This window comes from Neophocaena asiaeorientalis, unplaced genomic scaffold (assembly GCF_003031525.2).
Source record: "Neophocaena asiaeorientalis asiaeorientalis breed wild unplaced genomic scaffold, Neophocaena_asiaeorientalis_V1.1 scaffold86, whole genome shotgun sequence".
Taxonomy (NCBI): domain Eukaryota; kingdom Metazoa; phylum Chordata; class Mammalia; order Artiodactyla; family Phocoenidae; genus Neophocaena; species Neophocaena asiaeorientalis.
The window spans coordinates 3,057,900-3,069,000 of NW_020175039.1; positions in this window are offsets into that span (position 1 = coordinate 3,057,900).

The following is an 11,101-nucleotide window of genomic DNA, read 5'->3' on the forward strand; positions in this document are numbered from 1 at the left end:
ATAACCATTTTTACAACCATTATTTATATATAAATTATGATAAACTGACTTTATCATCGTCATTTTATATACCTTCCTTATTCTTTAGTGCATTATTTTGTTTAACTTAGTAATCAGCTATACTATTTTTTCATTTAATTTAATTAGGAAAGATATGTGGATGCTCTATTTTTTGAGTGCTTGCTTGTCTTAGAATAGGAGAATTTTTAAATTTAATCTTCTAATACCTGAACTGGTTTTCCATCCTAGCCAATCTGCTATTCGCTGCCTTCATTTCATTTTAAAATTAAACTTGTATGGAAATCCAGTCTTCTCTAACTTTCTTCTTTCCCATTTTATTATTCAATATCCTAAGGAATTGTATTGATAGTATACTTCTGGTAATTTCTAATTTTTGGTTTTTTGTTGCTTTTAAATTGGTTCCATATAGAAGTATCTAATCTCATTCCTCAGATTGGTCCTGAGGGTCAAAATAGTCCTTCAGAGTATTTTCAGATGTCTTGTGATTTTTTTTCTATATTCTTAACTTATAGTTGATAAAGTGTGTATTAGGGTACCCTAATAATATTATATATGTAAGTGTGTGTAGGGGGGAGAGGGTCATCTTTATGTATCCAATTCTCAGAGCTTAGATGGCTTCTTTCAGAGATTCTGTAAGACCCTATAAAAACCCTATTTATGCTCAGTTAAGGGAAAAAGAAACATTTACTTTTGTATTATGTGTTGTTGTTTGTTATTGAATCTTTATGTTTGTTTACGTGTGCAGTTAACTCTGAATCAGAGTTCAAGTTACATGTAGGGATTAAATGGTGCTACAGTCAGAGGCAGACCTGTCAAAACATATTGCAGGGGCTTCCCTGGTGGCGCAGTGGTTGAGAGTCTGCCTGCCGATGCAGGGGACATGGGTTCGTGCCCCGGTCCGGGAGGATCCCATATGCCGCGGAGCGGCTGGGCCCGTGAACCATGGCCGCTGAGCCTGTGCATCCGGAGCCTGTGCATCCGGAGCCTGTGCTCTGCAACGGGAGAGGCCACAACAGTGAGAGGCCCGCGTACCGCAAAAAACAAAAAAAACATATTGCCGTGTGGTTTTTTTTTTTAAATAAATTTATTTGTTTTTTGGCTGCGTTGGGTCTTCACTGCTGTGCACGGCCTTCCTCTAGTTGCGGCGAGTGTGGGCTACTCTTCGTTGCGGTGCGTGGGCTTCTCCTTGCGGTGCTTTCTCTTTGTTTCGGAGCACGGGCTCTAGGCGCGAGGGCTTCAGTGATTGTGGTACGTGGGCTCAGTAATTGTGGCTCGACTCAACACCAGGTTTCTTCTAATTTGAAGCTATAGTTTTTTAAATGAGAAAAGAGAGGCTTTGTAGATGAATTATTTTTGGTTTCTTTCTGTGCTAACATGTCTTTACCCATCTCTTTTATTTTAATTTTTCTAAGGCATTTTATTTTAGGTGTGCATCTTAAACAAATCTGCAATTTTTGTTTTTTAATAGAAGAGTTTTCCTATTTACATTAATTTTAATAACCAAATATGTATTATCTTTTTTTAAAAATAAATTTGTTTAAACAAAACAAAACCAGTTACCCATTTCTTCCACCCCTATTTTCTTTCCTACCTACCTGTTTTTTTGTTTTCTATGCATCCTGATTGTTTTTCTCCTTTTAATCTCATTTGTTATATCACTCAAGTCTTATCTGGAAATAATATATTGTCTGATTTGGAAAAATACATTCCACTTTTCTGCTAGTTACCTTTGAGGCAAAAAAAAAAAAAAGCTTCTCTAACAAATGAGAAATAACATCTTTGAATGCTTTTCATAGAGGCTCATACATTTAGGAAGAAATTAATTCCTTTATCTCCTGAACTTACCAACCGTAATTTTGTAGGAATAAATGACTTTTATAGGAATAAACAGATCATTATGTATAGACACATTTGATTCCTCCTTGCTCAAGAATTTCAAGAAAATGTAAAATTCCAAGAATTTTAATGTTTTCATTAAGTTTTATAACCATTTTTACAACCATTATTTATATATAAATTATGATAAACTGACTTTATCATCGTCATTTTATATACCTTCCTTATTCTTTAGTGCATTATTTTGTTTAACTTAGTAATCAGCTATACTATTTTTTCATTTAATTTAATTAGGAAAGATATGTGGATGCTCTATTTTTTGAGTGCTTGCTTGTCTTAGAATAGGAGAATTTTTAAATTTAATCTTCTAATACCTGAACTGGTTTTCCATCCTAGCCAATCTGCTATTCGCTGCCTTCATTTCATTTTAAAATTAAACTTGTATGGAAATCCAGTCTTCTCTAACTTTCTTCTTTCCCATTTTATTATTCAATATCCTAAGGAATTGTATTGATAGTATACTTCTGGTAATTTCTAATTTTTGGTTTTTTGTTGCTTTTAAATTGGTTCCATATAGAAGTATCTAATCTCATTCCTCAGATTGGTCCTGAGGGTCAAAATAGTCCTTCAGAGTATTTTCAGATGTCTTGTGATTTTTTTTCTATATTCTTAACTTATAGTTGATAAAGTGTGTATTAGGGTACCCTAATAATATTATATATGTAAGTGTGTGTAGGGGGGAGAGGGTCATCTTTATGTATCCAATTCTCAGAGCTTAGATGGCTTCTTTCAGAGATTCTGTAAGACCCTATAAAAACCCTATTTATGCTCAGTTAAGGGAAAAAGAAACATTTACTTTTGTATTATGTGTTGTTGTTTGTTATTGAATCTTTATGTTTGTTTACGTGTGCAGTTAACTCTGAATCAGAGTTCAAGTTACATGTAGGGATTAAATGGTGCTACAGTCAGAGGCAGACCTGTCAAAACATATTGCAGGGGCTTCCCTGGTGGCGCAGTGGTTGAGAGTCTGCCTGCCGATGCAGGGGACATGGGTTCGTGCCCCGGTCCGGGAGGATCCCATATGCCGCGGAGCGGCTGGGCCCGTGAACCATGGCCGCTGAGCCTGTGCATCCGGAGCCTGTGCATCCGGAGCCTGTGCTCTGCAACGGGAGAGGCCACAACAGTGAGAGGCCCGCGTACCGCAAAAAACAAAAAAAACATATTGCCGTGTGGTTTTTTTTTTTAAATAAATTTATTTGTTTTTTGGCTGCGTTGGGTCTTCACTGCTGTGCACGGCCTTCCTCTAGTTGCGGCGAGTGTGGGCTACTCTTCGTTGCGGTGCGTGGGCTTCTCCTTGCGGTGCTTTCTCTTTGTTTCGGAGCACGGGCTCTAGGCGCGAGGGCTTCAGTGATTGTGGTACGTGGGCTCAGTAATTGTGGCTCGCGGGCTCTAGAGCGCAGGCTCAGTAGTTGTGGCGTGCAGGCTTAGCTGCCCCGTGGCATGTGGGATCTTCCCAGACCAGGGCTCGAACCCGTGCCCACTGCACTGGCAGGCGGATTCTTAACCACTGCACCACCAGAGAAGCCCTACAGTGTTTTTTCAATCGTGGTTTTTGTTGCATTTTTTAGTCATCTGTGGCACCCTTCTGACTATTTACTCTCACTCTATCTTTCATCTACGCTGTTCACATAATCTTTATATTTTTATAGATTCACACTTGTTAATTGTTTAATAAAAAAAATACGGAATTTCTTGTCTTGCTTATTAGGGCGCTCTCCATCTCAGAAGTTTAACCAATATTTGCCTATATTTCCCTTTGGTGTTTTAAATTTACATGGCTATTCAATCCTCCTGCAAGTTATTTTTGGATAAATTATGAGATAGAAGTCCTTCACTAGTTTGTCTCAGATAGCTAGCCAACTGTTCCAACGCTGTATTGAATAATCCATCACTTTTCCATGGGCCTGTCATGCTACCTTTATCATGTACATCTTCACATGAACTTGCCTTTATTTCTGTACTTCAGATTTCAATTATATCCATCAATGTCTAGATTTCAATGCCATATTTTGCTAATAATCTGCCATTATCAAAGTCTTTTGATTATAGCTGCTTTTAATCCAGGGTATTAAGTTATCTCTTAAAGTACAGCTAGTCCTTTACAAAAATTCATTTGTAATGCATAGAATTTATTATCATTATTTACTCTGCATTTTACAAGTCATTATTCACCAATGATTTTTATTGTCTTTCCCTATCTTGCATTCTCAATCTGATTTAATTTTCATTGGCTAAAGTAATTCCTCGGGTCTTTACGAGACTTCTTTGGTGGTATACTTTCTGAAGTTCTGTACATCTGAAAATGTTCTCCTTTTTCCGCCACAGCTGAAGGATGTCTTTGCTGGTTATAGAAATCTTGGGATTTACAAGTGCGTGTACATTGTTCAACTATTATTTTAGCTTCGAGGTTTACAAAAGAGAAATCTGATACTTCTCTGATTGTCTTATGTAAGTAGACTTTTGTTTTGTTTTGTTTTCTGTCTAAAAAGAGGGCCAGAGCACATCTGGCCAGCTGCTTCTTTCAGTCAATAAAGTTTTACTGGGACACAGCCATAGCTATTTATTTACATATTGTCAATAGCTGCTTTCACTTGCTATAAGGCAGAGTTGAGTAATTGCAACAGGAACCATACAGCCCACAAAACCTAAAATATTTGCTACCTGGACCTTTACAGGAAAAGTTTGCCAACGCCTTCCCTAACCTAACTCACAAGAATAACTGTCCACTGAGAGCATTTCGGACCTGAGAGAAGAGCGGTGGAGAAGATATTTTGGAGCTTGGCATCTTCAGACAGTGCACCATGAATATGTCCTCCTACAAATATGGGAGACCAACCTTGCAAACCCTGCTCTGAAAGGATGAACATGTCAGACATATGATACCCAGATGGGTCTGCAGCAACTGTGATTCCAAACAGCTTACCGGTGCCAACTTCATTCTCTCTGAGTGAGGTAGGCGCTGGGAGGAGAGAGGAGGACGACCTTTTTGAATGGCTTTCTGCATTCTGTGGCAGATCCAGCTGTCATGTTATTGAAGTTGCTGATGCCCCGAGAGTAACACTTCCTTTAGGGAAGCACAATCTTGCTTGTGGAAGAGGTTTAATTTATAAGCCGTCTAATTTAATTTTCTCTGTTTGGACAGACTGTAATTTGGTGCTAGAAAGAAACCCTTCAGAGAGTTTTGTTGTCTTAGCAGACAATGACATGGCTTCAAGTTGCCCTACCTCAGAGCCCCAGTGCTCACACATTTGTGGCAGATATACATGCTTTACATCTTTAGTTGCTATTTCAAATCAGCACTTGGGTGATAGCAATTTAGGCAGACAGGATCGCTCGTCTAATTCTACTTATGCCAAATTACGTTTGGTACAAGGGAGCAGAACAATTTAAATTATAGAATCCAAAAAAATACAACTTCTTTCAGAGCTCCTAATTGGAAAAGGTAACATATTCAGTAATCCCCTGGGACTCTGGAAGAGCTAATTCATCTCAGCAGAAGGAGCAATTATTATCAAAGACCAGTGTGCTTAGCTCACTCCACACAGGGACAGATTCACCAAAGGAATCGGGCTTTTAGAACACTGCATTTAATCTAAATTTGCTGTCTGTTCCATCACGAATTTAACTTGCCTAAACCACTGAGCAAGTAACACGAGTTTCAAGACCATTCTGTAGTTCACTGTTTTCATATGTGTCTATAAATAGTCCAAGAATCTTAGCAGGAGAAGAAATCAAGCCCATCTGTTTTGGAGACTTTCCCATCACTCAGTGCTTTGCATAGAGCTCTGAAAAAGCAGTTTAATTTGAGTCAAGTCAGGCACTCTTCAAATTCTAATTTATTTTATTGAACAAACACTGGCACAGTGCTTACTTAGATGTCAGGCACTGTTCTGAGCACTTGATAAATTAAAATATTTAATCTTCACAACAGCCCTATTAGGACAGGTCCTGTTACTAAAATCCATTTTACAGATGAGGAAACTGAGAAACAGAGAGGTTAAGTAATTTGCCCAAGCTCGTGGAAATAGGAAAAGTCAGGATTGGAATTTGTATTCAGGAAGCCTGGATTCAGAGCCCAAACCCTTAACCTCTGCTCCCTTGGCGCCACTTCTGTCAGCATCCCTCACCACCAAAGGGAAATCCTTAAGCATCATGGCTTCTGAGAAAGCAGCACCATCGTGAGCCCTCCTACCACGGCTTTCCTAGAGCATTTATCAGTTCCTCCAAATCTCCACTGAGGAGTCTTGTCTTGTGCTGTTAAATAACAATTCAGATGATATGCTATAAATCTGACTCTTTAAATTTTCTTGGGCAGGGTACAAACCCAGTACTGTGCTCCATAAATACATACTGACTTCTTCATTGATCCTTTTTGTTTTGGGGGTTATTTGGCTCTGTGGATATTTTATTTACTAAGAATGGAAGTGTGTCTTTGAGATGTGTTTACCTGGGGAAGTCTGCTGGTATAACATTACAGACATCTCCTAGAAAGATGAAGAAATCTCAATCCAAGTGTTTTGAGGGCTTTGAGACCTCTGATTTCAAGGGCCCTTGCCATTTTCAAATGGACATTTGTGGTTCTGATTATCTGTTGATAAGCCAAATTCCATAAATAATAAATAATATTATTTCCCCCCTTGGCATGAACTAGAATCACAGGTGTTCCAAAGTTGGTGTATGAGAGAAAAATCACTGAGCTAGAGAGAGACTTGCTTATCAGCCAGCTTCCCTCTAAATGCAGCTTTGTGCCTTCTTTTTTCAACATACGATCTTATCTAACTCCCCAAAAAACTTGTAACATAAGAACACGAATTGGGGACTTCCCTGGGGGCACAGTGGTTAAGCTCTGTGCTCCCAGTGCAGGGGGCCAGGGTTCGATACCTGTTCAGGGAACTAGATCCCACATCATGCCGCAACTAAGAGTTCGCATGCCACAACTAAAGAGCCGGCGAGCCACAACTAAGGAGCCCACAAGCAGCAACTAAGGAGCACGCCTGCTGCAACTAAGACCCAGTGCAACCAAAATTTAAAAATAAATTAAAAACTAAATAAATAAATATTAAAAAATAAAAATTTAAAAAGATAAAATAAAAAAAAAATTAAATATAAACAAGCAGTGTAAATTAAAAAAAAAGAACACTAATTGTGTAGTGGTTATTTGCAAATACTACTTTGAGAATTGTGAGGGTTTCAGGATACAGTCCTGGAGAATATCAAGGTTCTATTATAGTTCGTAATTTATGGGTTGATTCTACCATAGGCCATGAATCTTCAAACACATTTATAGCAGTGGAACTGTCTCTAAAATGAAAAATTACACAGAACCCCAAAATGAAAAGACAGAGCTCTTCAACTTGGCCTCCGCAGACTTTCTAGAACACAGTCTGAAAAGAACTGCTGTAGGTCAAGTACACATACTAGTGCTCTGTGTTGGTTAGGCAGGGGACAGCCAGTAGCTGAAAATGGGCAGACACTCCATTTTTTATGAGTTCATGAGTATGTAGCTTTAATTTTCATTGAATACTTTCACTTGCAAAGATGCCAGTTGGATACACTGGTGGCACAGCGGTTAGGAATCTGCCTGCCAATGCAGGGGGACAGGAGTTCAAGCCCTGGTACGGGAGGATCCCACATGCTGCAGAGCAACTAAGCCCGTGCGCCACAACTACTGAGCCTGCGCTCTAGAGCCCACAAGCCACAATTACTGAGCCTGCGTGCTACAACTGCTGAAGCCCGCGCACCTAGAGCCCATGCTCCACAACAAGAGAGGCCACCACAGTGAGAAGCCCGCGCACTGCAACAAAGAGTAGCCCCTGCTTGCTGCAACTAGAGAAAGCCCACGTGCAGCAACGAAGACCCAATGCAGCCAAAAATAAGTAAATAAAATAAATAAAATTTTTTAAAAAGATGCCAAGAGCAGAATTTGTTGAATCTGCTTAGAATTCAGTTTGGATGGTCACTTAGATGGTCATTTACTTTATTCCTACTCAAATTAAGAGTGTTTTTTATAGCCCAGACAAGAACTCATGATCTCTTCTTTTATTGGAAGTAAATTTTGAAAAGAATTGATGGTAATCCAAGAGACCTCTCTTCAGGATGGTTCCATAAATTCATAATTTGAGATATTCGTCCATCCTCTCTGCTCCATCATTTCCCAAAGACTTATGAAAAGCAGAAAGGGGTTAGGGGTGCCAACAAGTAGAGCTGAAACCCCTGGCCTGATGGGCTCTGTTGCTGGAAACCAGCAGTAGTGGCTGAGAGTCCAATTTATGATGGGTGGTAAGGACTAAAATTACAAAGTGGATGATGAGAACACAGCATCTGAAGATTAGACATGGGGGAGGCTTGCTAGCTTGTGAAGAGAGACCAAAAAAAACCAAAAAGCTGCCCTACTGAATTCCGGGGTCAGGGCTTTAAAAGAAGTTGTGTCCTGACATTCATGTGACCAGGAATCAAGCTGCTCACTGCACTGGATCTGTGACACCCTTGGCATCGCTGCAGGACAGGTCCCCCCAAATTGCATTTTAAGACCTGGTTCTTAACTGGAAGGAAAGGACTTCAGTGGAGGAAACTCAAAATTACGAGACTGCTAAAGACAAAAAATAGAAAAATGAAAATAAAACAGAAACCAAAACTTCCTTCAAAATGAACCTGCAAAGCCAACTTCCAAACCTAAGAAGATAACTGATGCTAAGAAAGGCAGACAGTAACAATAACATAGGTTTCCTATTCTGTTCCATGAGGTTCTCAGTCTCTCTCTTTGCCAGTTATATGCTTTACCATATATTTTACCTTATAAGACATGTTCTCAATCCCTTACTGTTCCTTTTCAACATTGTTTTCTTTTCGACCCTTAGCTCTCCCATCATACTTACAAGATAAGCTTGCCACATTTTATTAAAAATTTTTGGGATATTTACTGGGATTGAATGAAATTTAGAAAGAATTTATATCTTTTTTATATATATAGATGAATATATGGATATATATATCTGTGGACATGAGCTACATATAAGGCTATTTGGATCATTTTGGAAAAGTTTTGTAATTTTCTCCACAAAGGTTTTACACATCTTTTATTTTACATGTAAGCACCTTACAGTTTTTATTAGTATTGTGAAAGGCATCTAAAAAATAACCTATAATAGAGGCCAGAAGACCAGGAACTAATATCTTCATAGTGCCGAGGGGTAAAAATGGCCAATTTAGAACTTCATATTCTGCTAAATTGTCGATCAAGAGAGAAAAAAAGAGAGAAAGGTATTTTCAACATACAAAGATTATGATAGTTTACCATCTACAGATTCTCCTCCCAAATTTTAAAATGTTCCCACCAAAAGAGAAATATTATGAGATAAATATTGTAACCTCCATTTTACATGTGAGGCCCATGAGCTCCCAGAGGAGTCAAATAACCTATGCAAAGTCACAAAGTAAATTATGGATATAAGTACTGGGCTCTCACCTCATTCCTGCTGAAGCCAAATTAGCTAGTAGCCCCAAGATTGGAAGCTCCTAGAGCCAGTAACTTATTTCTTTTTTGCTGCTAAGTAGGAATAAACTGGTTTCACTCTGCCTTTTGAGAGCCTGGAAAAAAGGAAACTCATGATTCCCTCTAGGACTAAAAGGTGATGGGTCTCTGAGGGCAAGTTATTCACAATAGGCTGGTGCATAGTAGTTGCACAATAAAGATTTGTTAGGTTGCACTGAACTGAGCCAAATTCAGTTGAATTGAACTTAATTGTTGGTAATGAAGGGAGATGGTGCAGGAATCCTCCTTCCTGAACATCATGGAAGAAACAGGAACCATTCTCCAGGGCTGGTAGAACCCAGGTATCAACAGCTCCAGTGTAGCACTAGTGAGTTATGATTGCTGGGTAAAGCAGTCCTTTTTCTAATTTCATGGATAACAGTGGAACTTGCAAAAAATAAAAGTGGACTTGAGACCCTTTGTCACTTGAATTTTTATTTTATTTTATTTATTTTTTTGTTCTTTTTTACCAATAAGCTCTTTTCATCTGGGAGCAAATGTGCCAAAGAATTTGTTATTATGGGATTTTTCATTCTGTTCAAAACAAATTGAGGAAACATTTTCCTTCCAGAAAAAGACATCTTAGGTTTTGAATAAGCATCAGAAAATCCCTACTTTTATCAGAATCTTCCAGTATTTTCTGGCTTGCTCTTCATCCCCTATGTACATCTTTTCCTTAACATGTCATTTTTCCAGGTGACAACTGCCTTAAAGAGGCCAGTTTCCCACAGCAATGTGTCAGAAATGATAAGCTTTTTTTGGTTACACACAGCTAAACGTGGACTTTAAAACACTGGTCTTTCCAGTCTATTACATGCGCACAAACCTTTCTTTTGCCGTCCCTCAGGGGAAAAAAAAGTGTACAAATCAATTGGGCCAGGATTTTCTTTTCTTTGAATTAACTAGTGAAACCTTTCTCTTATCTATTCTTTTCTACTCACACAAACTCTGTGTCTTAATTCCTCCTAATGGTACCAGATAACTGTATTCCATGGTCCTTCAAGTTGCAGTAGGCTCAAAGCTTTGGGCTCAAATCAGTCATAGCTCTACAAATGCGAACAAACTATGGAACTCCCACTAAAATAGCAAAGCAAATTGTCCCTACTTTTAATAATGCAGCTTTGCACATGGAGCCCATATGGCCTTTAAATTAAGAAATTAGTTACATTTCCTTGATAGCTCACATTCTTATTAGCACCTTTGGCGTCCTTACTTGGCCTCCTTCTAATTATTCATAAAATATTATCTTACATGAGATGTCTTGTTTCCCACTAATTTTTTTCAGTTTAAAAAATTATTATTATTAAATGGCATATTCCCAGTATTTATGTTAAAGGAAGAAAAAAGAAAAGAAAAGATCTTTGCTATGGGATGGAAACTGGTAATTATGCTCTGCTAAGCACATCACAGACGCCCAGCTGGCACAATTAAAGAAATAGCTGATCAGTTCCAGTTATTGATTCTGCTAACATGTTTGTTCACGGTTGCTTCTTGTCTAATTAGTTTTTTCTGCTTTCTTAGTCTAAAAGCATACCTTTCCAGACGGGGCTATTTTCAGACATTAGTGAGCAAGGCTTCCTTTAGTTGCCTTCTAGATTTGTTTTTTTTTTTTTTTTTTTTTTTTTTTTTTAATTTTTTTTCTTTTTTTTTTTC